We start from the raw sequence: 19,643 nt of genomic DNA, 5'->3' as shown, positions 1-19,643 counted from the left end.
AAATGCTTTCTTAATGGGCCCCTTCTGATCCAGCAATGGCCCCGCAGTTTATCAATGATTTAGCAGTGGGATGATGGCATAGAACTAATGGTCCATCAGAGCCATTAATGATGCAGCAGATGTACACGTACACAGTATGATCATGACATCAAGCAGCACTTGGGACATTTTATTTTCAGTCTGGATATTATTTGTCATTTTTCTGAAAACCTCACACAGAACCGCACTAAAAGAAATGTGATGCTGTATACAGACTTATCTTATTTCGTGATATTTCTAGCTTATTTATGAGATGACATGGCTTTTTGGTCAGTACATCGAAGGCAAGAACAGGGGCCAGTATGTCGAGGAATAATAATTACCAGAAAGATGTGGAAGAGGATTTTGATTTGTGCTGCAGTGAACCTTTAAACCTTCTCGTGAGAAGCTGCCAGTGGACTGCACAGCCTAAATGTAGCTTATAAATCCTCCAGTCTGCCTCTCATCCCAGAGCGTCTTCAGCTACATTAAAATATCATCGGCTTGGAAGCCCGAACGGAAGTAAGTAAGTCAGCCAAAGCTGTACGCAAACGAACAACGGTTAAGAAACCGATGGTTTACGCCCAGTCTGACGAGACACCATGGCAGCAATAGGTCAGGATGAGATATAAGAGTGTCCACAAGACAAACTACAGAAGATCTATCGTGTTTAGCCAGGCAGCCCTCAATCTATGTGATGTTTCTTGGTTGATGGGACTCAGCGGCTCAGCCGTCATACACTTATAGAAGAGAATAATGTTTAATACTTCATGGTGTTTCCGACAAAAGTGAGATTTTTATTTTTTTATTATTAAACAGCGGCAGCTCTGTTTTTTTTTCTCAAAGTTTGGCAACAAATCAGCCGGTTAATCCAGAGAGTGCGTGCTCTCCGTCTGATGGAAGTATGGAAACCGCAGCAAATCTCACACTTGGCTCATGACCCAAAACACTTAAAGGATTGGATGGGAGAGTTTTCTTTCTCCTGACTTTGTGTTTTGTTTTTGTGTTGTTGTTTCTTTCTCCCTTTTTCACTCGGCTCTTAATGTTCAGGCTCCCCTGAGGTTAGTGTTCTGTGGCATCGTTAAGACATCAAACAGAACACGTGTAATCCATTTAGGATGCCCACTATAGTCCACAGTGGATGGCACCTCAAATCAGAAGTTAACTGATGTAACATCTTAATTGGGGGCACACAAATTTAAGAATCAGTAATCAAAGTTACTTAGCGGAAAAGTCCACAGATTGGTTTGAATCAGCAAAGACTGAATCACGTTTCCTCTTAGTTGAAGGTCAGAAATCAGGGAAAGAGATGGAAAAGGCTCTCTTTGCTCTCAGCCACCTGGGAACTCGCTGCTCATTCATTCATCCACGACTGCGTGGGAGGAAGCGGGAACGGTCCTCGACTGCAGCACTCAGAGCTGTCACTCTTTATGCTTTTCCTCTTCGTCAGCTGGCAACTATAAAAGTCCTCCAACATGCACACACTGCTCTCACCAGAAACCAGATCGGGGATTTTCTTTTAGCTTTTATGTTCTACATTGTTCCTTCTTCAGTCCCTTGGTAAGCTGTCAGAAATGACAAATAATCCTGCAGTTAACATGTTTTACCATTAAAACTTCCTTAATAAAACAAGTGGAATTCTGCTTGGTAGGTTTCCTTGAAATGTGAAAGCTCTCAGGGGTTTTTCTCAGACTCTGTGGCATCATTACACGATCGTATACGGAGTTAGAAGCCACAGAAAGTTTGTTTTTGTGGCATTGCTGCCAATAGTGATGGAGCAGCGATAGCATCCGTGTTCAGAATAAACCAACGATTCATTTAGATAAATCGAGGCCGACGTTTAATAGCAATCCCAATAGTCTGTTCATCACTTTAACAGAAAAAACATTCTGATTAGTTGTGTTTGTTCTTTTGTGTGAACAATATCCACATATCCACTGGTGTTTGTCTGTTTTCTCAAGTTATGTTTCCGGTTGGCAACCAATGCTTTCTTTATTACTGCCATGTGGAACGTGTCCGATACCGCCACCTGCTGATGACGCACAACGGCCTACTTTATTCGGACAAAGTTTTCACCATCAACATCTCTGAAGTTTGCTTCACATTCGCTTGACTAAAGAAACAGCTACTGTTGGGGGGAAATGGACTTTTACCTGATAACCTTTAGATAAAATGTATGGTTATTTTTCTTTATTATGATTCAGATGTGAAATGCATTTCAGATACCATTACTTCTCTAATGTGTTATATGTGCTGTCATATGAAAGATGAAAGCACCCCTCTTTCAGTTCTGAGGATTTATGTATCAGGATATAATTAGAAGAGAAATTAGTCCGGCCATAATACACGGCACCACGTTTGGAGAAAACCAAACGCAGCATATCAGCACAAACGCCTCAGATGTAATTTTAAGATTCTCAACTCAGGCAATTAACACGTTAGTCAGAGTGGAAAATAACAAGTAGCCACATGCTCAGACTGAATCCCCTTTATCATTATTTTTTATATGTTTACATCATGTTCTGTGTGTAGGCGACACAGACTCGTACAACTCGTAACTTCACACTTTGACAGTTGGCACGTTCAAATGAAGACTTTTTCATATCATGGACGGGGCTTCTTGGCTTCAACCTTCATGTAAGACATGCTGGCAGTGCTGTGCGGTGCTCGGGATGGTCGACCGGGTGCCTGAAGAGGAATGTGTGCACGAAGCCCACAGTGGGACGTTCTGTCACAAGTGATCATTCTCACCCACCTCCCTCTGCCCTTCTCTCTTCTCCATCCTCTGTTCTGGCCCCCCCATCTCTGCCCCCTGTTTCCTCTCCTCCGGGTCAGGGAGCAGGTAATGTGGGCATGTTTGAATTTGCCACTTCAACCAGATTTAATTTTTTTTCCCGGGGCACTTTCTTCCTAATTGTGTGTTTGATGCTGCTGTGGCCCTACGGTACAGCAGAGCAGCTCAGCCTGGTCCCCGGTGGGCGGCGGACGGGACCGGTCCGGATCAGATCAGATTATTTTTTCCACACAACTTGTTCAGCTTGGAGCGTCGGGGAGGTTAGATGTCTGTACGCTGTGGTCTCTCTGAATGCAAAATTAGACCACTTTTTTTTTTTTTCGTTTTGACCTTTTTTCTTAAAACCCCTGATGCTCGAGTGGGTGAAAGTATGTGAGGACAACCACAAGCGAGCATCTTCTGAGTGTCTGCACCTTGCAGATAGTGTCCTGACTCGTCTCTGCCTCTCCACAGTGGTTTTCTTGGTGGAAAAACAACTTCTCTGAATCACCGTCTTATGAATTCTTTACAAAAGAGATTGAAAATTTGCGAAACGCAAAAGGATGAAAGCGTAGAAAAGCACCCACTCTCCTCTGTGTTCGTATCGCTGCGATGACTCAGACAGCATCCTGATGTATGTTTTCATCCCCTCCCCTTTCCCCTCATTTTATCTGCCATTCTCTGTGATCCCACATTAACACATCAGAGCCAAGGGGTCTCATAAACTCTTCCATCTCAATCCACACAAGGACCCGGGGATTAATGAGGATGAACTTTGATTGGCAGCCAGAGATGACAATGACATCACTGGTTGGAAAGCTGCTCTAACACAATGCTGGTGTACAATGCAGAGCCTGTAGGCTGTGCAGCAGCATGTTGCATCAGCTGCTGGATGCTCGTTAAACTCTATTAAAATACTCCTTTGGTATAAATTGCAAGAGCTCGTTAGCTGTTCTCGGGTCAGGAATGAAAACAGTGCAAATTAAATGTAGACATATTTTTTTTAAAAGCACTTGTTTTCATCTGTATTCTCGTAGAAATACCAATTTGTTTTGTTTCTTTGAACAGCACAGTAGCGTGGACCTTGCAACGCTTCAACACAGAGCAATAGCCTCCAAGTTCATCAATAGCAGGGGAGTAAAATGTTAATGAAATGGGAGAGTTGGCATAATACCGGAATGCAGGGGATCCCTTGGAGGATAAAGAAAGGCTCGAGTAGACAAAGAGGAGAGATGCTACATCTGTAGTTCAGGGAAATGATTTTCACTGGCAGTATTTTGTCCCTTTGATGTTTTTCCTTCTTTAGAATAAAAACTTTCACTCGCAGAAGTCACATTTGTTTTCATCTCTTCTCTTCTTGCCTGCGCAGTCTGTCATACAGAATAATGTGGTCTTGTCATTTGTTGAAGCAGCTTGTGACGTCTGCGGCTCTTCCCAACACCGCGTCCCTTTTCCCTTAATAGCTTACATGTTCTGTGACTTGTCTTTTCTGCGTTATCTCGATCCCTCAGTGAGAGAACACGAGAGCAGATGAATCGAAGGGTGGATATTTCAGAGAAAGGAGACGTCCTTTTCTCTGAACCATCAGCATCCAGAGCAGCTGTCAGCCGGGTAAACAGCTCTGAAGTAACTCTGAAAAACTGATATTAGAGGAACCTGACGCCGCAGTGTTTACTACCGCATGTGTTTAGATTAAAAAGAAAACAAGAGTTTTTTGATTTGGAAATAATTATTCCTGCTGGACTGTCAGGAGCAGTGGAGCTGTGGCTTTATGGAGAAGGCTGCAGAGATGCTCCACGGTCTGCAGCGATCTGTGGACCTGCAGAGGTGGCTTGGCAGATAGGGCTGCTACTCTGAAGCAGTAGAATATCCACACCTGGTTACAGATGTTACAGATGAATTTCAGCTCCTCCTAAGCAGCAGCTATAACAGGCCCAAACAAACAGTTCTACGAACTACAACGATCGGCTGCAGTTCTTGCAGAGAGGACGAAAAATAGAGGGGGGATGTCCTCTTATAGTTACAGAAACAATGGAAAGTTTGATTGTGCATGTAGTTTTCATGTTGTGCACCAGCAACAAATTCTGTTTGGTAACTAAACTTGGAGAAACACATCCGTGTCCAGGAGCTCTTAAATCTGAGCAAATGATGCTTTATTTGCCTATTTCATGGTGATTAAGATCTGTTTAAGTTGACTATTGTGACAATCTATCGGCAGCATGTCATTTTTATCTAATATTTTGCTTATATGATATGGAATATATATATATATATATATATATATATATATATATATTAATACTGTGTTATGTTATTATTGATGCTGGCCAGAGAAAGGTGCGAATTCTGCGCACATCTACCAATAAACTCCATTTTGTGCTCGTGTTCAGCCCAAACTTCAGTCGTTCTCATCTCTTCTTGATGATATTAACGAGTGATGTGATAATTGATTTCAGAAAGCAAAGATGGGATGCTGGCAGTGTTGCAGAACACAGTGATTTCACATGTCTTCGTCAGGACAATTAAAGAGATAAACACCAAGCATTACATATCCCAGCCTGTGCGCCATCGTTAGCATTAACACAACACAATCAATCATGACTTTCTTTTGCAAATGTTTCCACAGTCCTTTTTACAAGTAGTCTGACACCACACTCCTCAAAAGTCTGAAATATTCGAGTGATCTTGTGATGCTCGAGGCTTGGCCTCTTGTCTCAAATGCATTTTATCTGTGTAAGCTCACTGCTGCTACCACTGCAAGGCGACATCAAAGCATATCTTACACTTTGACTAGTTCCTCTGTGGGGGGGTTTAAGGGAAAGCCTGTCAACTGTGCAGCAGTGTGTGTATTTGTGGACCGTCAGTGAGCCTTGCAGGTGCTGGCATGTCCAAGCTTCTGCTTAATCCTCATGAGAGCGTAAATAAGCTGCCTAGCTCTGCCCCCTTACATAACCACTCTGCCTGAGAGGAGGAAGGGATGACGGCATGAATACAGAGACGGCAGCATGCAAAGAGGACCCCTGAGGAGAACATAGAAGTGGTACAATTAACTGTTAGAGGAAGGTGTCCCCACGCAAACACACCATTTTCCCCCTGACTTTAACTGTGGAACTTCACTCTCTCTGGTCTTCCTTTCTTGTGTTCGTACAGTGAAGCTGTCAGGTAGCTGCCGGGAAATGTGAGATCGTGTTAAATGGAATTTGCGACGACGTTGAACCCCTTTTAAAGTGAACCGCAGCGGCACACATCACCACCAACATCGCTCACTTGTTGAGATGTCGTCCCCGCTCTGGCACCCTGACACACGGAGGCCCTGCTGCGTTCAGAGGCAGAGTTGTGTGTCGGTGTGTGTTTTCCTATCGGTGTTGGAGCATGGCTGCGATTTCATACTGTAAAATTATTTTGAGCAGATTTCTTCTTCTGACACGGGAGGGTGTCGGACGATTAATCTGCTAACAGCTTTTTCCTGCACCACGCTGTCACAAAGTAAAGCTCTGCCATCAAACACAGACTTCCTGCAGACCTCCATCAGAGAAGCTAGCAGTGAAGCATTATGATGAGCGTGCTGCTACCACCAGGCCCTGTGGTTAGGGGGGAGGGGGGAATGAAGAATCAATGGGTCTGCTTACCTGGCGCTAAAATGCGTCCCCACACACACTGAGTGACTGATTCTGATCAGATGTCAGTTACAAACTCTTATACACATAAAGCTGTCAGCTGATCAACAAACAGGACGTCAACACGTCTGCTGATTTAGTAAAAACACAAATACAGTCAGTTACTGAACTACATCCTTCACACATGAACATGTTTCCGATTGACCTGCGCTGCTTTTAATGCAGAATTACTTTCAGTAAGTTCAGTTATGAAACAGATACACACACACACACACACACACACACACACACTAAAGCTTTTAACTAGGGCTGGGCAACGATTAAAACTTTTAATCTAATTAATCACATGATTTCCCTGATTAATCGCATTTGTACGCAAAATCCAAAAAAGAAATTTAAAAGTAGTCTATAGCTTTTAGCATTTAGTTTTATTTTAAATGTGCTGCCATATGAATGAAAGTGCCATAACATTTGTTGTACACACACTTTTAACGTCAGCATTTTTATGTAGTTTTTATGTAGAAGCCTCGGTCCACTGTCTGTTTCCTTGAATGACTTGCTGCTATCAGTTGTGTGTTTTGCCTTTAAAGGTGATAGAGAATGGTTGAATGGGGCATTAATCTTGTTCTGTGATGTGATATGTAGCCCCAAAACAAATTGGTTGGGTCTGTAATGGCTCAGAACCTCCCTAAAAGGCTCTCTGAAACAGCTATGTTACTATGCTGGGTTTAGAATGGGTCGTTTGCCCTGATTGGCGTCGTTTCAGAGCTTATCTGGCAACCTCATTATGAAATGCAGGTAGGTGTTGGCGCTATTCGGTTGCCGTTGCTTGATTGGCTGCCCTTGCTCTCACTGCAAACAGAGCTATAGAGTAATACACTGACTGAAAAGAAAGCTCATCAGAATCAGAATTCGTTTTATTGCCATTGTTAGTGAACAGTGTTCACTAACTAGGAATTTGCTGCGGCGTAAGGTGCAAACATGTAACATAGGATATAATAATAAAAAATAAAGAATGAAAATATATGAATATAAAATGTACAAGCTTGTACAACAATACACAGAATCCAATATACAGAGCAACAACAGTGCAGCTTCATTAGTGCAATTTTAATGATGGTAAAGTGACTGGGGCAGGTTATGAGGTGATTATGAAGTGTTCATAAGTCCAACTGCAAGGGGGAAAAAACTGTTTTTGTGACGGGAGGTTCTGGTCCGAATGGACCGAAGCCTCCTGCCCGAGGGGAGTGGAGCAAATAGAGAAGGGTCAGCTGTGATCCGACCTGCTCGCCCCATAGTCCTGGAGACGTGCAGCCGATCAGCTTCTCAGCGGAGCGCACAGCTCGCTGCAGTCTGTCTGTCCCTGTCGGCACTGACCCTCTACTGAGCAAAATTCCGACTGAAGCCTCCTCGGAATCATGCAAGCTTTGTGAAACTGTACTCCGTGAAATGCGCAGAGCAAAGGAAAAGTCGGCGGTTGTATGTACTGGGGATGCTGTTAAAATAAATAAAAGCCATTGATCGCGAACATTGCTTTCCGGGGGAAGAATATGTAACGATCGTAGTCCGCTTTCACAGCCTTGGAAGGCTCACCAGTTCCTGTTTCTCGCCGAAGGGGCGTGTCTGAAACGGGGGGGGGCTGTGGATTTGGGTGTGTGGGGGGGGGGGGCGATTGCTGAAAAAGTGACATCACTTTTTCACAAAAATGGATTGGCACTTTTTCTGGGGGATATTCAAAAAAGGGGAGTACTTGAAACAGAGGTTCTGACACTTGCTGGCACTTCGTGTGTACTCCCCACAGCGGGGAGACTCAGAACTAACACCAAAAACGTGAAAAAGACGATTTTGATTCTCTATCCCCTTTAAGTGATATTTTAGACTGGAACTACTACGCTGAGAAGACAATTCAACTTGGCAGTGTTTACAGATGACTTTGGTTCTGTCGACTCCGCCGTCTGGAAGAACTTTAAAATGAAAATGGCCGATTTAAAAGTTCCGTACCCTTCTCCATGTTTGGTGGATCCGCCGATTACTTTCTTTTCCTGTTCCACAGCAGACAGCAACAGACTTTTACAAAATAAAAGCCTGGGAGCAACAGACTTTTACAAAATAAATAATAAAACCTGTGCTAATGTGCGATAAAATATTTATCGGCGTTAAATAATTAACGAGTTAATGCGATAATAACGAGTTAACTCGCCCATTTAACCCCTTAAATTCTGTGGGCCATCAGCAGTTTTCCACACTGCATTTTAAGTTTGCTTGCAAGAAGCTGCACTGCTGCACACCAAGCCAACTGTAAACAAGCTTGTTTGGGGAAAGGTCCGTTTAAAGCCACGTCAGGTCAGTGGTTGCTTCTTCCCAGGATGCATTTTGTTCAGACGGCTAAAACCGATATGGAATGTGGCCCGAGTAATCGGATCTGAATGCAACACCGAGCTCTTATGAGTGTGCTCGTGCTGTCCACTTGTAAAACAAGGCCAGAGTTCCCCTCTGAAGATTCCTCATTCTGTGGCCCCTCACTGACTTCACCTCAGAAGGGAGCAGGGGAATATTTTTGATAAGAACACTTATCTGCGTCTGTTTCACATAAAGAGCTTAAAAACTACTGTGTGACACTTAAAAAAAAGCTCATCAAACTTATGCTCAACTTTCGCTTTGTAGCTGGCTCTTCTTTATGTGAATCCTAAACTTTTTTTTTTTTAAAGGTTTGCTGATAATCGCACAAGATGATATTCAAGAAGTGAAAAGTCCCCCAAATCTAATGAAATCCTCTCGCAGTGTTGACACACTCGCACAGAGCCTCCACAGCAGAATGTAAAATCTATCCAATGAAAACAGAGCTGGGGTCAGTGTTTGATGCAGACTGAGCTATAGGTTAACCGTTTGTTTGATGCTTTCGGAGGACTATAACCCAAAGTTATACATATATTGTTGAAACACTTGTTTGGTTTCTACACAACCTTGTTCCTAGCAACGTATTGTGAATCTCGTGCGTGTTAATCAAAAGTCCAGTGGACTGCGTTGTCTCCACCCTCAGGTCTTCCCTGTCTTGTGTATTTGTGTTCTCCATCTTTCTTTTTCTCTTTTCTTTTGCATATTTTTCACTCGGAGGGGGGGGGGGGTAAAGCGCTTTCCTTTTAAAGAACTGTGTCGCTGTTTTGTCAATAAAGCCACATTTGTGTCTGATGTAAAATTGTGACCAATTTTTGTCACTTTCACACGACTTCTTTTCATCAGAGAGCCAAAAGCCCGGCCGGCAGTTGAGTGAAGGCTGATTGAAGCTTCACTGTCAGCAGCTGAATCAATTTATGTGTTCTGCACGAGTGAGAAAAGGAGAGTGAGGCTCAGCCAGTCCAATATGTTTGAAAGCTGTCAATTAGATGCTGTTTAACAATTCCTCCTGCGTCAAAGCTTTTCCACACAGTTAGGATGCTGGGATCAGCTGGCCGACCAGTCAGTGTGTCATCCCACACAGTTGTCCAGTGCAAGCTCTTGCTGTCTGTTAAACAGACTGCCATAAAATTGTTCCATTGTATCCAGCATTGGATTTGTTTGTTCACCAGATTCTTTGGGCAGATAACTGTGAAGTCCAGCTTATTCATGGATGTATCATATGCATCACAATTGTAAATCAAGTGTCAACTCTGACCTTATCTATATTTCTGTGCTTATCGTCAAGCTTCAAAGGAAATTTAAGGTTTATTTTCTATGTTTTTTTTTGTTTGTTTGTTTTTTTTACTGGGAATACTGGTGCTCCTAACAGAAAATAGGAACACGTGCGTAAAAATAGCCTTTCCCTTCCTTTAAAGGGAAACATCATTTCAGTTTTGCCGTATGCTAAACTGTTTATTACCGAAACAGTCGTCAGTAATCAGGTCAGGATGAAATAAATGCTGCATGTTGACTGAAGTTATTTGGTTGTCGCCTCCAGTGAGCCGCACGCAGACTGTGTCGTTTCTGAGAGTCAGATTCACTTGGCAGCTTTTTCTTTCCAACATGGTTGGATGTCCTGAATTTCACCGTCTTTTTTTTTTTTGTTGTTGTTTTAGCGGATTCTGCGGACTCATTAGCTGATTCCTGCAGACAGACCCGTTGCAGTTCATCAGTGCTTCAGGAGTGGGTCATGTTGAAAGTTTGTGGTGGAGTCAGCAAATAAAGTTATCTCCACAAATGTTAGTGATGGCAGTGCATGAAGTGCAGAGCATTTCCTTTCATGGAAACAGCTTTGGCTTGTACAGACCGTGTGACCGTTTCATGTTGGAAGGAGGAGATTTTTGCCTGCTGATTCCAAATGTTATCGTTCTCCATAAATCTGGGCCGTCCTGTCACAGCTCTGAATGCTTGTTTCTTTTGGAAAAATACAGCATAGTTCAAAGGGCCGATTAAAGAGAAGGAGCAGTAGGCTGAGGATGAGCACAGTTGTATATAGTTGTACATAGACAGTTGTCTCTAACTCACATAAGGCACATGCTCCCACTCTTTGTTCTGGTGTTACATAAAATGTGCGTGCATCTCTGTGTCTGTCTTCTCTGCAGCACTGGAGGCAAACGCGGTGACATTCGTGTCTAATATTATCGCAAATAAGCATCTAATCAGATGAAATGTCTCTCAGGAGCAACACTTTTGCAGCCGACCTTCCACAAGTGAATAAACCTACAGAAAATCTGTCTAAAGACTCTGTAAGTGCTGAAAGACATGTCCAAGGTAAAAGGCATTTTTTCCCAAGAAATACCTGACGACAGGTTTAAAGGTTCATGGACACGGAGAACCTCAGAGTTTCTGGTGCCTGCAAAGTGGGGGAGGGGAGTGTTCATCTGCTTTCATAAAGGTGAACTGGTTGGTCTTTTTTTATTTTTTTTATTTTGAAGGATGGACTGAACTCCTGAACTTCTGCCGGTGTCTGGAAGATATTCTTTTCAAGCAGAATTCAAGCAGGCCGTGAACCTTTGTCAATATTGTCCCTCTTCTGTTCCACCTACTTCACTGTCTGCATTCAACTGCCTCTATCAGAATGAAGACAAAACCCCTTAAAAATATATATATATATCCACTGTCCAGAAGTGACTTAAATCAGAAACCAGCAAGCTAAAGGACCATCTGTGCAAACAAGGCTCTCCTCTTCCCAAATCTAGCCCACGTGATGTTTGTTCAGGCTGGCAGATACAGCCAAGAATTGCATTCGAATATACAACTAGTGGTGGCGAAAGTAACTGCATATGAAGGGTAAAAATGGTGTGACCGCGTCGAAAAGCCCTAACCATGATTGTGTTAGGTAACCCTACCCAAGTAGGTTTGATTTGAAATGTTACTGCCTAAAGCCAGAAAAAAACCAGCTTGGTTTTGATTTTGTGTTGCTGAAAGGTTTGTTGTTGAAAGCGTTGAAAGCCACACATAGCTTCTCCAAACGCCCCCGTCCTTCCTCATTGTGGGGATTTTGTGGCGTCTTAAAGAAAGACTTGAAAATGACGTCTCGTTTGTTTGTTGCAAACGAACAGTTCTGGCAAAAGGTTCTCACAGGCTCCAGACGCCATGAAGATTTACACCGGCTCCCTCAGCTACCGCAGACACGCCCCCCGCTCGGCCTGCGATGGTTGCAGCGCACACGTCTGCTTAGACACAGCAAAAAAACGTGTTTCCACACCCCCTGCCCCTCCTTCACACTTACCTCGCTGGCTTCCCTCTCTTCTCGGTGTCCCTGGGAGGTGTAAACATGTTAATGACGTTCAGTTAGTGTCAACTCTCTTTAACGAGTCCTCCGGGCTGCAGTTTCGTTATGTCTTCTGATAGCAGTCTGACACAGTCGCCAGCTTTTCAGTCTTCTTCAGTCTCACTATGTGCTGTGATTAAACCCACATTATGTTTTATCTGTGTTAGGATGAACAGAATGAGTCTTTCTGTTTTAAGATGCTGTTATTCAGCGTCCTGTTTGCCAGAAAGGGCAGTCTGCACACATGATGGGTGTAAAGCCGCTCGGTGTGACCTGCCTCAGCGCTGCTTCCGATGACCTCCCGGGCTGACGTGCACGTGTGCCGCTGCAGAGCTGTGTGTGAGTTATACTGTGGACCTGCATATGTTGTGAGGCTGGTGACATTTACAGAATGAGACACTGGCTGATTTATGTGCTGTGAAGTCGCAAAGTAGTGCGGCCTGCAAATCACCTTTTACTACAGCAACACACACAAAGATGCGGATGGATGGCACGCCATATAGGACACCCCATCTTTTTGATGCCGCTGTAAATTCTCTGTGGTTGGAAAATGCCTCTCGTAGCTTTTCCCACATCCTCTCACAGGGACTGTGCCGGCAGGGTGAGACTCCAGGGGATGACAACACCTCCTACCTGTGAGGTCAGCTGCAGTGCAGAGAGTAAGAGCCAGGAGTTGTTGTGTGTTCATGTGCTTATCGCTGTAAACTGCGGGGAGAGAAGGTCACACTCATTTACTTTAAACACTGGAGCAAATTCCCTTTGCTCGCCGCCACATGAGACGTACCTGTAAACGCTTCAGCTCTGAGCTTCAGCACAGACACGCAGACGCAAACACCAACTGGCCTTGTTCGACACATTCTGCACCCAGCCTGAACCGTCTTCCAATTTTCAGCCCACTTCTTGTGTCCTTTGGCACAGCTCAGCCTTTTCTCCCCGTTTTCCTTCCTTAAGAACGGCTTCTTGACAGCCACCCTTCCATGGAGCCCATTTCTGATGAGGCTTCGGCCAACTGAAGGTCCAGATGCATCTCTCAGGTCCTGTGTCAGGTCTTTGTTGGATTTCTACCCCTATTTCTGAAGGACATCCCTTACAGGCACTGTTCATCTGCTGTAGATGGTCTTTTAGGACTGTTACTACTTCTTTTGTCCTCCATTTGTTGGGTTTCCTTTTTCTTTTTTTCAGGAGAGACTGCACACCATGTCCAGTTTTGAGTTAATAGTTAAAAACACTATTTTCTGTCTGTCAGACGGTGTTATCTTTGGCATCTTTCATAGCTGCGACGAAAGAAATGCGATGTGTCTCTAAAGATACCATTTAAAAACAGTTGCCTGGTTCATCCCTTGAGTTAGGGATTCAGAGTCCTCTGCAGCTCCTCATTAGCCCCTTTCACACTGCGACCCGCTACCTTAGCGGGTCCAAATTGCACCTTCGACCCGCGTCGAACAATGTGAACGCTTGGCGTGTCAGGGTGACCCGTGTCGCCTGAAGCCGAGTTCAGGGGCGTTGCCTAGTGGCAGAGCGTCACACGAAACGCATAAAATGCTGGGCGTGTACAATGACGTAGGCACAAGCCATGCGTCGGAGGTAGGGTTAAATACACCTGTCTGCATCAAATTTTTCAAACAAACGATGGCGGGACACCTTGAGATATCGTTTTTGCAATGCAGTTCATGGAGATGTTACTTTACGGTGCGTCTTGCTGCGTGGGAAACCGCGCTCTCCCATCTTTCTCGCCAGCCCTTCCAGCAGAGGTCCATCCTTCACCATCCCCGACATGTGGCGGTAAATAACGTCCTCTGCTCGGGGGCTGAGGAGCTCGCGGACCTCCTTGTCTCCCCAGTTGGCCATATTAAAAAATGTCTCAAACTTGATGTAGGCTAAAACAGAGTAAAACTTGTCCTCACCTGTCGCTGTTGTTCTGAATCAGCTGTCCATTCTGTCTTTTAAACTCCTCACGTCACGCCCACGTCCGACCCGCGTCGATTGCGTTCACATCAAACTCGGCTCGGCAAAAAGACTAGGGTCCGACGCGGGTCGAAAGGCGAGTCGAGTTGACGCGGCAGCCCGGGTCGGCAGTGTGAACGCAACAGCGGACACGCTAAATTCGCGAATTAAACGCGGGTTATTCGGCAGTGTGAAAGGGGCTAGTGTGTAATGTGTGTTTTTAACACCGTGATCCTCTCTGCATCTGACCCACATGTGTAATGTAAACTCTGCGTAGATCACTTGGACTCCAGATGTTAGGATTTTTAGAATGTCATTCCATGAAAAACGGCCCGAGGTTTGGTTTGTTTGTCGCTCTGATTTTATCTTTATTAGCCTCGTCAAACATGACACGTTCAGTAAGTGTTTTTGGTTGTCCTGACGAAATGCTTCCGTGTGTGTGTTTGCAGCCTTTGTCACTGTTCACATGATGCGCTTTCTTTACTGCCATCTACCAGCTGCTCAAAGTCAGCCATTTCTGCATCAAAAGTTCTGTAAAATCTTTGCACTCTCAGTTTTCAGTCTATAAAGGTTAAGGTCGAGTTTAAACATCCACAACGACAACTCCCTCTTTGATTGGCTGATGAGTGGAGTCTCATGCAGCCCATAAAGCCATCTAAAAGGAGCCATAGAAAGCCGGTTTAAGCACGTGAAGGGAATACTGTTGTAAAAGTATTTGCTGGCTGTGTTTTTTTTTTTTTTTTCTCCTATTCTGTCTCTTCTCCGCCTCTCTCCCCATCTCACCCTCTTCCTGTTATTTCAGCGAGGGTGGCCAAAGTGCAGAAATCATCAGAACGGCCCGTGTGCAGCTGAGTCCTATTCAGAGCTGGAATGGCTGCTGCTGTGTGCAGCTGAGGCCCATTCAAATACAGAAAGCCTCCTTTACGTACAGGGAAGTTCCTCTAAGACACCCAGTTCCGCCACTTGAGTCATCTGAGCCTCAAAGCTACCCCCCCGACCCTTAGATAATGTTCTCCTTCAGTTAGCCTCATCAGCCTCCTCTCTGCTGCTGGATTTCTGTTGTTAATGTGTCCTACTTCAGCTCGATATGCAGAGATTGTTTTTTCCCCTTTTGTCTACTGAACACGTGTGCTCCTGCTATTTCTCGTTGTCGGTCAAATTCACTGATAAAGAGCGGCGTCCCCTTCAAGCCTCAACCAGCCCATCTCCACACGATGCGTTTTCTGGGCTTTTTTCCCCGCTTTCTTTGTTTTGTTTCACATCTGTTATCCGTAAGTGTTCTGCTGTAAGCTAGAAGCAGAGGTTGGGGCCTTGTCCTCACTGCTGTGCCCACTTTCAGAAGTACAGGGATTGATATCTGTACTTCTTTGGTTTTAGACGAATGCTTTTACAGCAGTGTGACACAATGACGAATAGCATAGCCGTTCCTGACCTTTCCAAAAATGATGTAATGATACCTGGTGCACCAGGCGCATTGGTGTCATTTTGGCTTGGCTCTGCACCTTCCAGTTTCTGTAGCCTGGTGCATACTGCGTTTTTTATTTTTATTTATTTTTATTTAATTTTTTTATATACTGAATTTTTTGAGATGTTGGATTTTTTTCCACTTATTTTTTTTTTTATACAATGATTTTCTTTAGAAATTGAATTTTTTTTTTTACATTGAATTTTTTTACATGTTGAATTTTGAAAAACTGAATATTTTGAGACATTGATTTTTTATTTTTTTTACACTGAATTTATTTTGACATTAAAAAAAAAATCAGTGCTCAAAATTTGATGGTTTCTAAAAAGTCACAGAAGGTACAGAAAAACTTCCATACTGGAGCCAGGATGCAACAGTGGAGTTTACATAAATTTTGTAGTACCTGAACCTTTCACTGCAGGCGTGTCATGTTTAAATTCATGATTTAAATGATTTTCTGTTGTCCTTTCCAATAAACCTAACAAAAACTCATTACCACGCTCTTACTGTCGATGGCCAGACTCACTGAATACAATTATTTCAGAATCGAGCACAAATGCCCTGAAAGGCTTGTCATCTTAATTAGCTGTTTGCTCTGCTTCTGTTTTCCTTCCTCCTGGTGTCCTGCAGATAGTTCCTGTTGTACAGCTTATTTTCCCCTGCTCTCCCTCTTGTTTGTTGCTGCTCCTCCAGGGCCGCCTCATCTTTGCAGAGAGCTCAGCCTCGAGCACGGCTTGACATTTGCAGCAATATGAAGGGGGGGTCAGAGGTGAAGTGACTGGACTGTAGCGTAGAGGGCGATAACGCAACACAGGAGACCTTGCACACATTACAAATGAGTTGTTTTTGACCCAATGTACCTGCTGCAGCAAAGGCTGAAGGCTGGTGTATGCTGAACACATTCCTACTGGAGTTTAATTTCAGATACTTTCCATTTGGCTGAGTAAGTGCTGACTTCATGAAATGGACAAATTCATCGTTTGCAAGCTGGTTATCTCTCAGTAGAAGAAGTAGATTTCCCCCACGGAGCCTGGCTGAAAAGGTCCAGAACAAAGCTATCGTTTCTTTCGCCCTTTCCTTTCTTTGCGGGCACAATCTCGACACCAAAGATCGAAATGTAAAGCTGAGTGTTAGCAGGCTGACGGTTCGCTGTGATGAGGAGTTTCTTTAACCTGAATCACTCACCTCCGGATAAGTGAATGAACTGACTGTAAAGATTGATTTTAGAAGTCGGTGTGGAATTTGTCACCTCGCTCCGAGTTACAGCAGCCTGTAAAATAAACGCCAGGGATGGTGAATGGGAGAACTTTTCTGTCGACTGAACTGGCTTTTTGAAGTCTTTGCGTTGTTATAAAAGTCTCATCGAGGTAAAAATATGGCAGTTTTGTCAAACGTTATAGTTGTGTAACGTGTGTGGTTGAACCCAAAATGAAGGATGCTCCTGTAATAGTACGGTAACGTCTTCCTGCCCACGGGTCAGCATGTTTGTGTGTCTCTACTACTTGTGTAGTGTTGGTTTGTGAAGTCCCGACTGACCCTTCTGATGTTTAGCAGCTTCAGCGGGATCACTTCCTGTGTGTGTGTGTGTGTGTGCAAAGAGCCACGCTCCTCGCACACACACTTGAGCAGCATTGCTGGTGTGACCTTAGCCGATTGTAACAGCCAGGCCTGCAGCAGCCGGTTTGTTTAACTGTGAAATGGGGGAGCTTTCACATCAGCGGAGGCGGTGCTGAGTGTAATCTGCTGTGGGATGTGTAATTCACAGAAGGCTGCAGGTGGAGGTGTGTGCGATTGTTTGAGGGTAAATGTGTTTCTCTGTTAGTTGAAAGCTGTTCCTCTGGTGAACCCGGCTAACTGCTGCATTTCCCAACTCACCCATGGGACATAATTAAAAAGTGATATCCTGGTCAATTTAAAAACCCATTTTGGGATTGGACTTGTCATATTATTGGCTTTAGCAGGCACTTTTATCTTAGTAATTCAGAAATGAAGCTGCTGACGTGTTCAGCTGCAAGGAAAAGTGCATGTTTGAAGGAAGCAGTGGGCCTCATTCAGGGCCGGGATGAACTGATGAACTGACCTACAAGGAGGCGACTGGTTCTACACTTACAACCTGGTTCTGAATGTTAAAAAGACAAGAGAGATCACCATCGACTTCAGAAGAAACGGGCCCAGTCACGCACCGCTCCTCATTAACAGCAGCAGAGTGCAGGTAGTCGATAGCACCAAGTGCCCTTAACATTGCAGCTCTTGTAAAGAAAGCTCAGCAGCGTCTGCACTTTTTGCCCCCGGATGAGGAAAGTACACATGCCCCTTCTCATCCACTCATCACCACTTTTTACAGAAGCCCCATAGAGAGTGTGCAGAGCAGCTGCAGTTCTCGTCTGGTCTGGGTCCCGCAGAGCCGCACCAGCATACTGTCCAAGATCCCAGCCACCCTATCCACAGACTATTGTTACTTTTTAGCTATTAAGCACTTCATCCTCGGTGCAGTATACTTTTTTTACTAACAGATCCAATAATGTGAGCCAGTGCAACGTTGGCGTATATTCTGATTGACGATCAAGTTTGTCCATGTCTTAGTTTTACAGCTTTAGTTTCTGCATTTTGGCTGGATTTTGAAACTGGAGCTGTGAGTCTTTGCTGGCCTTAAGGTTTTAATTCGATGACGATTAATCTGCAAACAGTTTGATGCATCTTAAGTTATGAAAACACAAGAGCACATGGATCGTGAGTGGAAACGAGTGTTGCACAATGCAGCAAATGCACACCCGTACTTGCACATCCAGTCACCCTCATCACAGCATTTTTACATCACGATAGATAGTTAGTTGAGCTAATATTGTAAAAAATGTGTAATATATTGTCATACTTGTCCCAAATGCATAAACTATCCCTAGCAGCTAGCCATGATGCTAATGCCATCTGATAAATACGTGCAGATTTTTGATGATTAAAACAAACATTGAATCATTGAAACATGTGGAGCTCAGTGTATTTGGAGCATCATGTGGACTGCTATGGCCCATTACTCTTAAAAAAGGGATATCAAAATAAAAAGTGTAACAAATATCAAGTTAGCCTAATAATAATACTCATTCTCCTTGTTGGAACAGCTCGTTTCCTGCCTCTCAGCCTGTGCATCGTGGCCTGAGTTCAATGAACGAGCAGCCTTAGAAAGTAGATGGAAGGGATTACGTACGCACTGCTGCCAGAGTTGGCCTGCGTGACTATTCTTTTCCACGATCAGCTGCTTAATTTATCTCTAAATGCACACACCCATTCACATTTAGGCTTTCTGGTGCACATGTCTGCTCCTGAGGGCGTGTCGGGATCAGTTCATACTATTACATCACTGTTGTGAATGCAGATACAGTCAAAGCTTTATGTTGGAGACAGCTTTCTGTACTTTAACCCTGACCTGCTGACTTGTTAATTATAACCCACAGCCGTTGAGACTTGTGTTTATCCCTTTGACTTGATTGGATATTGCCCTGACTCTGCAGAGGAGCTGATTCATTGTGAGAACTCTTCACACTCAGCAGTGAGACTCACAACGCAGCTCCGGCTCCTCTGCTCGTGTTGATCCGCTGCAGCACATATTGTTGTATGTTGGAAACGAGCGTAGCCTCCGCTCAGCATCTGTGTGCTCTTCTTTCTCTGACACCTGCTGGGTTAGCACTTCAACATTTCCTTTATGCATCGAGTCGTAAACAACAGAGAGAGGGATGTTGACTTAATCTGCCGCAGTTTCGTTCAACAGCTAGATTCAATTATTTGATTTTTGCCTATATGTTTGTGTTTTTAGACATTTTCCTCTGATATTTTTTTTGGAGAAAGCAGTTGAGAGACAAAGAGAGAATATTTAGAAAAAGAAAGCAGTCGGATTTGACCCATTGCTTCCATATTTGTTATGGTACAAAAACTGCTGCTCACACCGGCATCATATGCATTTGATTTCATTGATTTGGGGCGTTTGGGCTTTCCTCAGGATCAGTGCTAACAAGACAAAGGCTCTGGTTCGATTATATATAGCCCACACCTTTGTCACACATCTGATGGTGATGAAATAAACACTCTCAGGGCGAAGAACACACCTTTAAAACAGAGTCGCCG

At 44.0% G+C, this 19,643-nt stretch overlaps 1 protein-coding gene across 17 annotated transcripts in view; it reads left to right on the top strand.

The window, feature by feature from the left end:
• The window catches only part of caska (calcium/calmodulin-dependent serine protein kinase a), a 124,604-nt gene that overhangs the window by 25,144 nt on the left and 79,817 nt on the right, over positions 1–19,643 (top strand). The window lies entirely within an intron of this gene.

Source organism: Odontesthes bonariensis, chromosome 12, assembly GCF_027942865.1.
Source record: "Odontesthes bonariensis isolate fOdoBon6 chromosome 12, fOdoBon6.hap1, whole genome shotgun sequence".
Classification (NCBI taxonomy): domain Eukaryota; kingdom Metazoa; phylum Chordata; class Actinopteri; order Atheriniformes; family Atherinopsidae; genus Odontesthes; species Odontesthes bonariensis.
This window is presented reverse-complemented; position numbering and strand designations above follow the sequence as displayed.